At 45.5% G+C, this 5,746-nt stretch overlaps 1 protein-coding gene across 1 annotated transcript in view; it reads left to right on the top strand.

Annotated features, from left to right (window-relative positions):
• Window positions 1-5,746, top strand: part of CDCP2 (CUB domain containing protein 2) — a 98,852-nt gene that overhangs the window by 23,755 nt on the left and 69,351 nt on the right. The gene's annotated exons all lie outside the window — the stretch shown is intronic.

Below are 5,746 nucleotides of genomic sequence, written 5' to 3'. Positions count from 1 at the left end.
CCCTTGCACAGTGTGGCAGTGCAGGCGGGACTCATTCAATGCTAGTGTATAAAGCTCTGTGTTTACAGACAGGTTTCCAACGCTCTCTCTCCCTATCAATTACACTTCATTTGTTGACTTGGTTCTGCTGCTGGTTCTGCAAACATAACAACAGAACAGGCCTGTTGTGAGCGTACACAGAGGCCGTGATTAATGGAACGCTTACACTGAGGGCCAGGGACCGGCTGAGGTTACACACTTCTTGGGAGCTTTCCAGGCAGCTAATATGAGAAGTGAATCGGGAGTCTTATCCTCCCCAAGAATGTTCCTCGTCTATTGTTCCTAAGCAGCGCGTCCTTTCTAGAATCAACCTTTCCTGCGCGACGTTCACAAACGCTCCCACCACTGATGTACGCAGGGGAGCTCGTAAGCGACACACACGTCAAATGAAAGGCACACCTCTTAAGACACGCCCTTGCCACTCCTGTAATCTGGCCCCACCACGCCTCGAGTCACGCCCAAGCCACACTTCAAGTCACGGCGCCACCACAACTTGAGTCATGCCGTGGCCATACCTCAAGTCACACCCCCATCACACATCCAGTCACACAGCCAACGCCTCGAGTCACGCCCCTGCGTTACCTCAAGTCACACCTTCACATATCCAGTCACTCCCCCACCACACCTTGAGTCATGCCCCCACCACACCTAAACTCACATCCCCATCACACATCCAGTCATACCCCTACCACACCTCGAGTCATGCCCCCCCGCCATACCTCAAGTCACACCCCCATCACACATCTAGTCACACCACCACCACACCTCAATTCAAGCATACCACTAAGAATTCACAAATAAAAAATCATGGCCATAGGGGCAACCTAAGCAATTGTGCCAGGGCCCAACCCGTCTTATGGCCCCGCCCCCTCCCCCGGTCATCCCCAAACTTAAGTATGGCCCCCAGTGGCCTCTGCAGTGTCTTCGGCAGTGAAGCGACTCACCTGTTCCAGCCAGCACGCTGCTTCCTTGGGCCATGCACTCCAGTCTTCAACCTCACAGGGCTGCCTCTCCTCCGGGAGCCGGCACATATTATTACGGAATATGCCACTGGGTCACGGTGGAGAGGAGCCCTTGTAAAGGATAAAGTAGGCAACATATGGAGCCGCAGACTTATGGAGGAGCGGCCGGCCGGGACAGATGAGTCACTACACTGCTGAAGACTCTACAGGGGCCTCTGGGGACCACAGAACCAGGGGGGCAGCAGCCAGCGTGGGGAGGTAGGGTTGGGTTAAGCAGTATTGACGAAAAATGCAACGACATTTAATGTCAATATTTATTCGTTTTTTTGCAACAGTAAATATCGTTAATAAAGCTTGTCAGCGATGGTTCTCATTATCAAATTTCGTTAATACCTGGCGCCAAATTCGTTAATAAGTCGGGCCCCTTTTTTCACGGTGCCCTTTTTTCACGCACACAATGAGTACCTAGTTTTATCTTCGGGTGTGTAATACCGGGTCCGGCTATTGCAGTCACCCAAATTACAGCGGGACCAGAGCCGGGACAAGGTCCTCCAGCACCCAAGGCTAAGACACCAAAGTGCGCCCCTCCATCCCTCCCACCCCAGCCGTCACACACTGATTGCTATTAGACTAAGAGGCGCCCCAGGACCCACAACCTCTCCAACACCTTAATATCTAGTTATCTGGCTTCCAGTCACTGCCATGTATCCCCTTTTCTTATTTCTCTCTGCTTCAAACACAATAGGGGAATGATAGCTGAATGAATTCTGCGCCCCCTCCTACACTGCGCCCTGAGGCTGGAGCCTCTCCAGCCTATGCCTTGGCCCGGCCCTGAGCGGGACAATGCAGCTGCGGGGCTAAAGCATTACAGCCCATAGCGAGTGCCGAAATGACCTGCTGAGCAGCCGGCGATTAGGCTGCAGCTGCAGAACTGGGGTCCGGCTGCAGCAACACAGATAGGGATGGCCAGAACCTCAGCAGAGAGGTGGGGGGGAGGGGGGGGGCGGAACGATCACCAGTATGAATGAATTACGGCAGATAAGGTTATCGGACCTGAACTCAGAACTTCCTCTCTGTTCTAAAAGATACGCAACAACATAATATCCTCTAAAGAAAAACATTTCTTTGTCACAGCTGATACAAATCATGCAATAAATCTGCAGTGTTTCTACTTCCTGCTTTCATGGAAGCAGAAATAGGGTTAAAATCTTGTGTTTACAAATTAGCTGCTCTGCCGAGGCAGCCAGCTTGCACAGCTGAGAGATCAAATTACACTTGTGGCTACATAGAGATGAGAGGGAATTAGACAGGCTAAACTCTCTAAATACATAGAGGGTGCATTTCTCTCTGTTTTCCTTCTGTCCTGTGCAAGAGTTCAGGTCCACTTTAACCCTGAGACGTCCAACCTCCCCCTAATCCTGAATCATTAAGAGAGTACCTGGCATGACAGGCTCTGTGTTTTATACAGGAGGTACCCTTTAATTCCTTTGCTGTTTGTGCTCGTTTGCCATGCTTAGCGAGCTCCTCCTCCTTGATTGAGAGAACCAACAATTTAATTTAATATTCACATTCCTTCAGACTTTTAACTCTAACCTACAAAGCTCTCCACAATCTTTCTCTCCTGTACATCTCCTCACTACTAGTTTCCAGATACCATTCCAGCCACAGCCTCTGCTCTGCATACAACCTTCTGCTATCCTTCCTCCCATTCACGTATACAGGATTTCTCACGATCTTCTCCCCTCCTCTCGAATTCCTTTCCAAAACACATCCGTTACTTTCCAAACCTTTCAACACGCATCCTTACAACACGTTTTCAGACAAGCGTACAATCTAACCTAGGGCATTCCACCTTCAGCCTCCTGTTATCTCCCTATTCCTTTAGATTGTAAGCTCATGAGTGCAGGTATCTGTCCCATTTTTTTGTCCTGTAAGATGCTGTATGTTTTGTTAAGCACTACAGAATTGTCGCTATAACAATTGTATTGTTTATTCTGTACTGTCATCTGTATTTTTATGTACTCATGCTTGTTTCTTACTTTGTACAGCGCCACAGATGATGATGGCGCTATATAAATCATAATTATTAATAATAATAAATAATTCCGCCCTGCAGTGCAGATACTACGCCCTCCTCCGAAGGCGAGTCTCCATGCCGCCTCCGTGTCAGACCGCGCTCTCAGCTATCTGTCTGTTCTCTGCTTCAATTACTCCTTAAATGGAACGTGTGGTCAGGCTAAGTACCTGTGTGATGGACCTATAAATATTTCATATGTTCGATGCTTTGCCAAGAGGTGGAGTTCCAGCACAAATGAGGCATATTCCAAACATTACAGTAAGCAAGTTCAGGACACACTGATTCAGGAGAGCAGTCACTCCTATATGACTCATAGATAGGGCTGCTCAAATCCGATCCGGGAGAAACCCGGATAGTTGCTATACGGATATCTCCCAGTAAACCTGTGCGCGGTGGGCGGGAAGGTCAAGCTTACCTGTCTGATGTCTACTTCGTCCGTCCCTGGCGCCTCCCACGATGCGTTCCACGCAGCGGCCACGTGACTACAAACACTTCCTCCTTCCGGGTTGAAGGAGGAAGTGTTTGTAATCACGTGACACGCGTGGAGCACATCGTAGGAGGGGCCAGTCACGGACGAAGAAGACATCAGACAGGTAAGCTTGACCTTCCCGCCCACCCCGCACAGGTTTACTGGGAGATATCCGTATAGCAACTATCTGGGTATCTCCCGGATTCGGATTTGAGCATCCCTACTCATGGACCCCAGTTTTTACCAAGTTTCTCCTGACTTGGACAACACAAGAACCAGGAAACCTTTAAAAAAAAAAAATAGGAACTGAAGTTAAAATAACATAATGAATAAAATTACATTTTGTTTAGTTTTTTTTACAATATTTACTAGCAATAACTTTTTTTTTCCCCTTTAGGACCCGAGCAGTTTTCACCTTTCAGTGCTCCTCCCATTCATTCGCCAATAACTTTATCACTACTTATCACAATGAAATAATCTATACCTTGTTTTGTTTTTTTTGCCACCAATTAGGCTTTCTCTAGGTGATGCATTATGCTAAGAACAGCAAAAGTGGTTAGCAGACAACATTAAACTTTTCCTGTGGCCCAGCCAGAGTCCTGACTTGAATCCAATTGAGAATTTGTGGAGGGAGCTAAAGATCAGGGCGATTGCAAGAAGACCCTCTAACCTGAAAGATTTGGAGCTCATTGCTAAAGATGAATGAGCAAAAAATACCTGTGGAGACATGCAAAAAGCTGTGTGTTTGATTGCTGTAACAGCCAATAAAGGCTTTCTATTGATCATTGAGAAGGGTATGAATAATTTTGGACTGGACACTTTTTGCTCACATGTACATAAAAGCTGAGAAATGTTTTTTTTCCACAATAATTCCTGTTGTACATGTCTTATTATCTTTTAAGAGACACCTATGTTATTTCCCGTCAAAAAAGTACTTGCTGGTTGAATAAAAGTAACTTTAAGTCAAAATTTGCCTGGGGTATGAATAATCATGGGCAGAGCTGTATATTTCTTTCCCCTGGTTTTAGTCCTCTAAACCAAGGTGCGTCTTATGGTCAGGAGCGTCTTATAGTCTGAAAAATACGGTATGTCCCTATCACAATGTATGGCGACAATATTTTTTTTTTTCAAATTCTTTATTTATTCATAATGAAAAAAGATTCATATACAAAAAATTCCCATACACTCTAAAATATATAATATAACCAACAATCATCTCTTAAGCTCATTCTATAAACCTAGTCAATTTTCCTAACAATATTCGTTCATTATACAATATACAATATGCATATCAACTCTCATTTCTAAATTCCATCAACATCTAAATTCCAGCAAAGCAATACACTTCTATCCCATAGATATAGGCTTCAATTCATCAAAGGGTGTTCGATAACAATACCCCAGTCCTTAAAATACCGCATTCGGTATTTTACACTTCACTGTGCTAATTCATCAATATTTTCCCATGTGTGGTAGAGGTTCGTTAAGTTACCGAACTACTAGGCTTCAATTCATCAAAGGCTGTTCGATAACTGCAGAGTGGTGCAGAGCAGCTTGGAATGTCCGTGTGTTGTTACAAGCTGATAACAATAGAAGGCATCCAGACATCCCTTTGTGATGTAAAGGTGTTATAGTTACTGTTATTTATACTGCCTCTGCTGCTCTGAATCTGTCGATCAGTCTTTCTTAACATTTTATTTATTTGCCACAACGTAGATGAACTTCCTGGAGACATTACAAATGCCATGCTTGGTGATTTCACCACCAGCATCTTTGCATTATCAAACAGGGCCTGAAAGGGTTACACCACCGAAGGGAATCTGGGGATATATTTTGACCCGTTCTCTCTGCTCACTGCTTGGGGGGTCTGAAAGCTTGTGTGGAGAAGCCTGTGTGACCTATCAGCGGCACTTGCAGGAGAACAGGGGCTGTTTCTACTGGCTGTCTGCTCCTGCTAATCATGAAAACATTCACACAGAAGGCTTTCGAAGCCTGTAACGACAGGGGAGAGCTTGAGATAAACACCGAATGTGTTAGCGAATGTGGGAACCTTGATGAATTAACATTTGTTGAGCACATGTCGGTAATTTATCTCATTGCTGTGTCATTTCAGCTTCTCATTCGGTAACAGCTTTGATGAATTAACATTTTCTAAAGTGCTTCGTTAAGTCAGCTGTTTTCAGCATTACCGAATGCGGT

Source organism: Hyperolius riggenbachi, chromosome 6 (assembly GCF_040937935.1).
Source record: "Hyperolius riggenbachi isolate aHypRig1 chromosome 6, aHypRig1.pri, whole genome shotgun sequence".
In the NCBI taxonomy this organism is placed as follows: Eukaryota; Metazoa; Chordata; class Amphibia; order Anura; family Hyperoliidae; genus Hyperolius; species Hyperolius riggenbachi.
Note: the sequence above shows the minus strand (reverse complement) of the source record. Positions and strands in the feature narration are given on the sequence as shown.